The sequence below is a fragment of the Spermophilus citellus genome (genome assembly GCF_964194105.1).
Source record: "Spermophilus citellus genome assembly, chromosome: 5".
In the NCBI taxonomy this organism is placed as follows: domain Eukaryota; kingdom Metazoa; phylum Chordata; class Mammalia; order Rodentia; family Sciuridae; genus Spermophilus; species Spermophilus citellus.
Window position 1 is genome coordinate 163,429,008 of NC_138186.1, and position 10,818 is coordinate 163,439,825.

Sequence of the window (10,818 nt, forward strand, 5' to 3'; positions counted from 1 at the left end):
AACACATCCATCACCTCACACAGTTACTGTTGTTTAAGAATACTTAAGGTCTCTCTTAGCAGGTTCCAGGTACACAGCACAGTACTATCAATTCCAACCATCACGCTGTATGTTATGTCCCCAGAACTCACTTGTCTCTTCACTGAAGGTCCGTACCCTTTTGTTGTTGTTGTTGGGATTTTTTAATTCTAATTTGTTATATATGACAGCAGAATGTTATAATGCATGTTACACAATTTTTCACATTTCTGGTTGTACCACAAAGTAGAGTCACACCATTGGTCTTCATACATCTACTTAGGGTAATGATGTCCATCTCATTCCACCGTCCTTCCTACCCCCATCCCCCTCTCCTTCCCCCCTTCTCCTTTGCTCTATCTAGAGTTTGTCTAATCCTCCCATGCTTCCCCCCAACCCCATTATGAATCATTATGAATCAGCATGAAGGTCTGTACTCTTTGACCTACACGGCCCCATCTCCCTCATTCCTCAAAACTTAGCATAATGTCCTCCTTCTGGTTTCAGATTTCTTTCTATTTTGGCTGAGTAATATTCCATTACTTCTTCATCTGCTGATGGTCACAGATCATTCCAGAGCGTGTCTATTATGAACAGTGCTGCAGTGAACACAGGGACATAGGTCCCTTCAAGATGCTGATTTCATACAAATGGTCAAAAAATATGAAAAAAATGTTCAACATCTCTAGCAATTAGAGAAATGCAAATTAAAACCATACTGAGATACCATCTCACTTCAGTGAGAATGGCAAGTATCAAGAATACAAGTAACAATGAATACCGGTGAGATGTGGGGGAAAAGGTACACTCATATATTGCTAGTGCAACCATTATGGAAAGCAGTATGGAGATCCCTCAGAAAACTTGGGATGGAACCACCATTTGACTCAGCTATCCCTCTCCTCAGCTTATACCCAAAGGACTTAAAATCAGCATACTACATTGAGATAGCCACATCAATATTTACAGCAGATCAATTCACAATAAGTCAAGCTATGAAACCAAACTAGGTGTCCCTCAACAGATAAATGGATAAAGAAAATGTGGTATACATACACAATGGAATATTACTTAGCTATAAAGAAGAATGAAATTATGGCATTTGCTGGTAAATGGATGAAACTGGAGACTATCATGCTATGTGAAATAAGCCAATGCCAAAAAACCCAAAGGTTGAATGTTCTCTCTGATATGTGGATGCTAACTCATAACAGGGGAAAAGTAGAGGGGGGAAGTATAGAAGTTCATTGGATTAGACAAAGGGGAAATGAAGGGCAGGGACAAGGGATGGGAATAGGAAAGACAGTAGAATAAATAAGACATAACTTTCCCCTGTTCATATATGAATACATGGCCAGGGTAACTCCACATCATGTACAATCACAAGAATGGGAATTACACTCCATGTATGTATAATATGTCAAAATACACTCTACTGTTATGTATATGAAAAACAACAAATAAAAAAAGATGCTGATTACACTTCCTTTGAAGATGTATCTAGAAGTAGAATTGCTGGATCACATGCAGTCCTAGTTTTAATTTTTGAGAAACCTCCATACTATTTTTTAAAATATTTATTTATTTTTTAGGTCTAGAGGGACACAACACAATGCCTTTATTCATTTATTTTTTTTATGTGGTGCTGAGGATGGAACCTGGGTCCCGCCCGGGCTAGGCAAGGGCTCTACCGCTGAGCCAGGATCCCAGCCCACTCCATACTATTTTTGACAATGGCTATCCCTATTTGCATTCCCACTAAAGTACACACGGGTTCCCTCTTCTCCACTCCATGCCGATTTCTGCTATGTGTTGTCTCTGTTATGACAGCCACACCCACAGGTGTGAGGAGACATTCTTGGTTTTCAGTGCCTTTCCCTGGTGATCAGTGATATGAAGCCCTTTTCATATCCTCGCTGGTCATTCATATGTCTCTTCTAGAAAAATGTCTCTTCATTTTTAATCAGATCACCTGTTTTTCCTGTTGAATCCTAGGAGTTCTTTATTAAACCCTTAGCAGATACATTGCTGTCAGTATTTCCTCCAAGGTGTGTGCTGTGGTTTCCTTCTGTTGATTGTGCCCTGGGATATGCAGAAGCTTCTCAGCTTGAAGCCATCCATTGTCTGTTGCTTTCATAGCCTATGCTTTTGGATCACATCCAGTACATAATCACCAAGACCACCGTCAAGGACATTTATCCCTATGATTTCACCTTGGAGTTTTTATGTCCAGTCTTAATTCTCCAACCCATTCCAGTTAATTTCATGTACAGTCCAATTCCACTCTTTTGCATGTGGATCTTGCTTTTCCAACAACATTTATTGAAGAGACTACCTCTCCCCATTGTTTACTTTTGGCACCTTTTTAACAGACTGCTTGACCATACATACATGTGTGGGATTCATTTCTGGACTCTTTGGGTTCCATTGGTCTATGTGCCTGTTTTTCTGTACCATACTTTTTTGATTATTATGCCTTTGTAATATAGTTTGAAATCAAGAAGTATGATACTTCCAGTTTTGTTCTTTATACTTGAAATTACTTTGTCTATTTGGGATCTTTCTTGGTTCCATGACAAATTTGGATTCCCCCCCCCATTCCTATGAAAAATGACATGAGACTTTGGTAGGGATTGCATTGATTCAGCAGACCACTTTGCATGGTTGCATGATTGTTTACACAATATTAATTCTTCCAATCATTGAACACATGCTATCTCTCCATCTATTTGTTCAGCTTTTTTCATTAATGTCTTAGAAGTTTTAAGTGTATGTGTTTCTCATCTCCTTGGTTAAATTTACTCTGAAGTATTTTATCCTTTTTTATGCTATACACTTACATGGTTTGCAGTCCACACTTCTCACTACCCCCATTCCCAGTCTCCAGTTTGGAATGTACACACGTGCCTATGTGCAGGCAACGGACCCTTTTATGTTGACCTTGAGTTTAAATGTCTCGTTCTTGGTGAATGTGCACAAAGCAGAGCTCTTTTTATTTATTCCACCACCTCCCCCTGCAAAGGCTCACTGTGTTTTCTCAATCCTGAGAGTGGAAATGGGTACAAATGTCTCCATAAAGAAGCAGGGTCCAACATCGCCCTTAAGCGCACATTCTCTTTTTCTAGCATCTTATTTCAAAGAAATGCTTAATGTGTATGTGCAATGCTCAGGAAATATTTGTTGATTGCTAACACTGTCTGAAAATCAGTTGGAAGATGCTTTTCCAAGCCTGCCAACTCACAGGAATCAGCTAAGTGCCTGGCGTTCCTCCATGTTCTTTAGCTGAGGATATTTTTTTTCTTTAGAGAAATGTTTTTGTGGAGAATCTAAAAATTGAACGACAAACCACAGACTCAGAGCTCAGAATGGAAATCTTCAATGGGTCCTGGAACCAGGGCACTTTTACACCAAACATGACAACCAGCATTTTATTTTTAAATAAATGCAGCATTACATTCAATAAGACGGGTTAGTGCTTAAGAAGAAACTTAAGCACAATCAACAAAATTAATGAAAACCAAATAAATTGAGGTTTTCAGCTGATTTATTCTTTACCTTAATTTTTTCAGAAAAAAATTCAAGCTGCACTCATAGGCAAGTGTATCAATATGTATTTTAATATCCCAGGATATAAACACCATAGCTGCATTTTCTTAAGAAGGAAAGTTTATATATACATTACCCTTGTTGAGGTGAAGCTCAGACTAGATTCACTTTGTATCATTTCCTGGTACTAGGCTGGACTCCAATCAGTTCTAATAATAATGAGTTAACAAAGTATCAGGGTGGTTGCTTTGAAGTTATTTTCCATGTCAGATTGTGATGGAGGTTCATAGTGTCAAAGATAAAAATCGACTCAAAGACTGCAGGTTATTAATTTTGAACAATTAATAATCAATGGGAACATTAGAATTAGTATACTGGAATGAGGAAGACCTTTCACCAGTGGGTTCAAGTTTAAATAAAAGAAGACTAAATTCTACACAATCAAGTAAACCCTTCATTATCTGACTCTGGCTTCATTTGCCAGCCTGAGACCCCACAACCTGAATCACTATTCCCTGGATGGATCCACTTGCACTTGCTCTCTCCTATCCCTGAGTGGCTTTACCTAAGGCTTCCTCCTGCCTGCTGTGCAGCAAACTCTTACTCATCCTGTTAGCTAAGGGTAAGATGTTTACCTCTTATATGAACTTTTCCAAATGCACCCTCCTGGGTGGGCCCTGGGATTGGACATACGCCCCTTCTGTAGTGTTCAACCCCTTGTTTATATGGGGCACAGGGGTACTCACATCTGTCTCTACGGCACAGTGTGAACAAGACACATATTTTCACACTTGTGCCCCCCAGGAAAAGAGTGTAGTTCTTTGCAGGAGCTTAATGAACATCAAATAAACAAAGGAATGAATGAAGTCAGTAAGTAAATTGCCAAAGTAATAAACACATTTAAAAAGTTCATTCTTGGGGAGGGCATTCCAGCAGGCAGAAGCTCACCTGCAAACCAGAGTGCAATGAGACTGACCCAGGTTGTTCTCAGAGTGGAAACTTCCCTGTGAGTCTCTCAATGAGGAAGCCATGTAACCTGGAAGAGGACATCTTGTTAACACCAGCCCCTCTGTTCTGATCTCTCTGGATCAACCAGCTCTGACCATAAATGTTGGTACAATAACCAAACCATAATGTAAGTGTCACCTGATCTGATTTTAGCTTAACTAAGTCCAGACTCTTATTTTCCTATAATATGGTTTAAAGTGTTTGATCTCTTTTTGCTTTTTCTTATAACTTTATTTTAGAACATTCAATGTGGTTTCTCAGCAAAAAAAAAAAAAAAAAAAAAAAAAAAAAAAACCCAAACAAACAAACAAACAAAAAACTCCCCTACAGGATTTTATAGCCAAAGCAAAGTAGTACACAGAGAGCCCCTCAATTGTGAATCCTCTTCAGTTTATAATCCACCTGATTCAAATTTCTATTGCCTCAAGCTTAGGAGATTAGCTCTTCCTTGGTTAATCCTATTACATGAGCAAACATGATACAGTGGTTGTTTTTGTACCATGGTGATGACCAGGCTCCCAGGGTCACTCTGAGAGAATGGACCCTGTATCAATAGTATCAGCTTTGGACTCTTCTTCCAGTTCTAATGCCATGGCTAACAGGCTACAGACATATCTACGGGGATGACTTGATGGAATTTGAGTGGGACCCTCCTGTAAACCGAACGCGAGACCCCCTAAACAGCTCCCTGACCCACGGGAGCTTATTATTTGCATGGGTGCATCGCCTTGCTTAGCGTGGATACGAAACAGTCTGTTTGGTGCTTTCTTTCTCCATCAAAATCTGACCTGTCCTCAGGTTCTGAAGACTGTGCTTTGTCTGTCCCTGGAGGAGGTGTTAGCTGGTGACACAAGTTCAGTTAGAGCCGGAGCCCACCGTGCCCCCCCAGCTCTTCCGACCTTCACGTAGCTCCTGCCCAGTCTCCCTGCATCTAGCCCTCGCTGGCTTCCCATCATGAGATCTAAACTGCTTAAATAACTCCAGTTGTTTCATTCTTCCATTTCTTACTACTGAGCTGGAATTTATATGTAATTAATCAAAATTGCTTATCTAATATTAAATTACGATCTTGTCTCCATCACCCCTTTTGAAATTCACACTAACCAGTACTGCTTGCTTGGACTATGACATTCTTTTGCCTAACTCTTCTCCCTGCCTCTAAATCTGTTATTTTATCTAATTCATTACACACTACATTAATTTTTTAATGTTATTTCTTCTTGTCCAAAATCCCTTAATGGTTCCTTTTTTGCCTAATGAAGGGAGAAAATCTGTTTTCTAGCATTTGGGGCATTATACAATTTTAGACCCAAACTCTCTTCCCATCTACATTGTCCATACTCTCCAACTTTTTCCAGTTTGCCATTTCCTGAACGTGGTTCTGTCATTCTTAGGGTATTCTAGTCCCATCTTCTTCCACCCTTCTGGTCCCCAGTGAAATTCCTGGAAGAGGGAGACATGGGACAGTGGGTGTCCTAGGAACAGACCCAGAGCCCTGTGGAAAAAGGGGTTCTAGGGTAACCCAGGGCTTAAATTATTGGCAAGCAGCCCACTGCTCAAATGGGCCACTCTGAGCAAACAGCACAACGTCTGCTCCTGCATGTCTTCATCTACAGAAAGAGAATAAGATCCTTGTCGAAAAGTTATTCTGAAGATGAACAGTGAACAACAAACATTCAAGTTATTGTTTATGGCAATAACTGCCCTTGTGAATTTACTGCCACCCTCTTAGAGCACCAAGGGCAGGGGCCGTTCTGCAGATGACAGTTTCTCTCTGCTGTGAGCAGGTCATTTATTCAGGTCATCACAACCAATGCCTTTCAGATAGGAAAGCAGTGAAACTGCTCAATTGTTAAACAAGGGACTTATTTTTATTTAGGGGAATAAAAATTCAGGCCTTTCAACTCTTGGTGATTTCACTTAAAATTCAAAGAATTTGGTGTTCGTTGAATTCTAACCACTTCTAACCTTTCTCTCTTTCTACTTGGCCCAGAACAAGGGACCGAGTCCTGTCATCTGAATCATGACAGTGGCCTCCTCTGAAGCCATTCAACAACTGCAAAGAAGGGACAGAATGGCCTAAAAGATCGCTCAGGTCACTACCAGAGCAGGTGAGCCTCTGTGGGGTGTGGAATTGATCTAGAATCTTCAAACACACCCAAATGCTAAGGCCCCTCTGGTTGCTCTAGCCGTCAGAAGGAAGAGTTTGTTTGGAGGCCACCTCACTTGATTTTTTCAGTACAATGAGCTCAAAATAACTGCTAAGGACACTAGTCAGGCCCCCCAACTGGAAGAGAATTCAGAGACGGGGCAGAGGAGGCTGTAAACTGCATCAGGTTGGGTATTGTGTTTGTTTTTTTGCCACTGTATTCCCAGCACATTAAACATAGTAACATTCAGTAAATATTTGATGAATGAATAAATATAATAAAGAACTCTGAAAATTCAGATTTTATTCTACTTCCTATGTATGTAAGAATATGTGGTAAACAAACTATATGAGTATGGTTTGCTTATATCTAACTTTTTTTTTGTTTATATAGACAGGATATAAATGTGTGTGTGTGTAAGAGAGAGAGAGAGAGAGAGAGAGAGAGAGAGAGAGAGAGAGATTGATTTTGGGAGATAAGAAAATAGGCAAGACAGCAGGTTTTTAGCAAAACAGTCCAGGAATATTGCAAAACTCAACTTTGAATTTAACCCTAAATCAACGTACTAACAGATTCAGGACGCACTTCCCCAAAATACAGGAGTTTGGCACACAGCAGATGCAGGAAGGTCCCCTCCCCTTCCCCTCTGGCAGGCCAGACCTTCAGTGGAGAGGTGCCCTCCCTGTACCCCCAGGAGAGTAACTCCCTTTTCTCCCAGGCCTTGCTGAGTCCCTATTTACTACCATTAGGTCACACCCTTTTATCTTCCAATTACATTTCTCTAAGATTCCACAGTCTTCCTCTAACCTAAGCATAAAAAGGTACACTGCCCTGTCTTTTTCAGGTGAAATGTACACATTTTTCTCGTATTTATCTGTCCTTTGTTATGGGAGCTTCAGTCATGAACCTAGTGATGGATAAGAAAAGGTAACCCCACCTCTGCCTTCCCAGTATTAAATGGTGCATGGCCACAAATGAAACAGAAAACAAACAAACAAAAAAAAAACTAAAATAATCCAACAGTATTGTTTTTAAAATATTTCTATTTTACATTAGTTTGCATGATTATTACAAAGTGTGGAGAATGGTAAGTTCTGTTTTATTTTTTCACACCAATGGGAAAGGAGTCATTTGTTCAAAAACTCATTCATTCATTTTCTTTTTTCATTAAATGATTATTTTATGCTGAGAATTGAAGCACTATGCGAGGTTATGAATGAGAGTAAATTTCTGCCCTCGGAGAAGTTACAGCATCCTGGAGAAAGAGACACTTGCTTAGAGAACTACACAGGGGGTTCAGCCAATTGATTGAGGCAAAACCAGTTTGCAGCAGCTCCAGTAGGAGCCATGGTGCCTGCTGGAGAGTGCTGCTCCAGCAGGATGAATCTTTGCTCAGTCTTGAAATCCAAGTAACGCTAACATGGAGAAGAAGTTGAAAACGGATGAAGCAGGTAGAGGGACAGTAAAGACAAAGCCTATCATCATGTCCTCTGGATGAAACTCAAAGAAATTCTCAAGTGCGTCATGGCAGGACACATATGGAATGGCTGTGATTCCATCCTGCTCTCTAAGCATGGCACACAGTCACCACTGCCCCCTCCTAGGTCCCTGGCAGACATGGCCAATGGATCACCATGTTATCATGGAACTCAGGTGTAGCCTCAGAATCCTTCTTAGCTTTGTGCTCCCGCGAGTCATTTCCCATCCAACAGAATGTAGGACAAATCTACTTTGCCATCTGCGATACAGACGATGAGATGCCTTTCAGTGTTATAAATAGAGGAATAGCAGTAGCCAGAACTGTGATTTCAGAAGGTCCCTATGGTAGAACAGTAGGTAATGGATTTCAGAGACGGGTCAAAACAAAAATGAAAAGATGCTCTTACATTTTACATATGAATTATTATAGGATATAAATTCTTCTCGTAGCCTATATTCAAAAAGAAATTAAAAAGTAAGGGCTGTGAAGCCCACGAAAGGGCAAAGCTGGCACTGTCTGGCTCTATGATTAACACAATTTCCAAAGAGGAAATATTTTAGAATTTCCCCTCAGAAGTTCCCACAATGTGCTGCTGAACATCTTCACTCCTGCAGGGTGAAGGTGCTGAAGTTTACTCAGGATGAAACCTTATAACGAATGCTCCCTCCTCACCCAGGTGGACAGATCCGTTACCTTGAGCTGCTGTTTTACCATCAGAGCGGAGATCTAGAAACTTCAGTAAGACTCCACAAGAAGAGAATGATAATTGAGTTTGTGTACACTGCTGCTACAGCCGGGGCACCAGCGACTTTCAAAATAACCTCCACCGGCCTTGATGCATTAAGACATTGAACCTCCCCCTTAATATCCCGGCAGAAATGCCTCTTGTGATGGATTTGTTTTTAATTCCAGGTTTCCCTTGTTTGTAGCTACTATGCTTTATCATTATCATTATTATTATTATTTATTTATTAGTTTATTATTTTTATTATTTTTTTCCTTTTTAAGTGCAGGAGGAGGGTTCGTTTTGGTAATCTATGCCCCCCAAGGCCCCTGGGGTACAGGGAAAGAGAGCTAAGTTGAGAAGGGGAGGTGGGGATGGGGGACAAAAGCAAGACAGCAAGGCCAGAGGGTTTCCAGGAATGCTGGGAGGTGGCAAACCCAGGAGAGGGAATCCTGAGAGGGGCTTTCTCCAGCAGGGTGGGGAGGGGCATTTGTGCAGTGCTCCGCAGGGGCGCCCCTCACTGTCGGTCCATACTTAGGACAAAGGTAGGGCCTGCGCTGGAGGTGGCAGTGCGCACTAGGAGGAGCGCAGAGTCCTGTCTCCTGGGACTTGGTGTCATCAAGTGAAGCCAGGTGAGCTGCGGCCTCCGGTAGAGGGAGAGAGATGCACGGGGGGGAGGGGGGGGGAGGCCCAGAATCCGACGCCCCTCCTCCTTGGCCCACTCTGTAACCAAGTCCCCTGGCCACTCGATCCCTTCCTTTCTATGGAGCAGGTGTTTGGAGAGAAACTGGGAGACACTATTAAGTATGTGAGGTTCGTATTTCACGTTTGATTCTAGAAGGGATGTAAGAGGAATTTTAATGGCTGCTGAAGCCTCAAAACAAGTTCATCAGAATTGGTGGAGTCCTTTTGACTCTGCTTTCCACATGCAAAACCAAACCCTTCTGACTGACACTTATTTTGTTCTTTCTCTCTCAGGAAAGTTGCTCTCGTCCAGGACCAAGCTTTCTGGGCTTGTAGAAGGGGACAGTTATAAGAGTATAGGGGATTTCCTGGAAGTCCTGACTTTGGGTTTGTACAGGGACAATCTATTTCCACACACTGGTTGTTCTGTGGGTCAATCAACAAACACACAGAGTATAGGCTATGCTTTAGATAAGATCCCAAAGGCCCGGGCGTTAAAGGTTTGGTTCCCTGCCCATGGCCCTATTGGAAGGTGGTGGAACATTTAAAAGGTGGGGCTTAGTGGATGATCCTAGGTCAGTGGAGGTCTGCCTTGAAAGGGACAGTGGGGGGGAGGGGGACGGAAGAGGGGGGAAGGGAGGGAGATAGAGAAAGAGAGAGGGAGGGAGGTGTGAAGGATCTCCCTTGGTGACACACTACTACCACGATATATCCTGTCAAAAAGCAATGGCCCAAAGCAATGGCAGCCAATCAGTCATGGACTGAAACCTCCCATTGAGAGCCAAAATAAACCTTTCCTCTATATAAATTGATTGTCTCAGGTATTTTGTTACATTAACAGAAAGTCGTTTAGCACAGTATAAAGTAAGGTATAAACCGGTTCTGTACTTCCCCTCAGAGGTGAGTCTCCCTGGGATAGGCCTGCCAGAGTCCCCTTTCACACCTCCTCTCTCTCTTCAACACTACCTGCTCCTACCCCAGAGGTTCTGGGGCTCCCCCTCCCTGCTTTCTTCAAGTGGATACTCACCAGCGGTTTATTCACTGAGCCAGTCCAGAGCTGAGATCCCACAGGGTCGTTCCTGCCCTAACATCAGTCATGGCTCCTGAAAACCTTGGGACCAGCGTTTTCTGTCGTCTTTCTGCAGCAACTCTTCCAGGGGGAAGGGAGGTGGAGCGAGGACTAGACAGAGGAAGAGCCATCAGTCCTG

General features: G+C 42.1%; 1 protein-coding gene across 1 annotated transcript in view; it reads right to left on the reverse strand.

The window, feature by feature from the left end:
• The window catches only part of LOC308649645 (uncharacterized protein), a 626,952-nt gene that overhangs the window by 345,072 nt on the left and 271,062 nt on the right, over window positions 1-10,818 (reverse strand). The window lies entirely within an intron of this gene.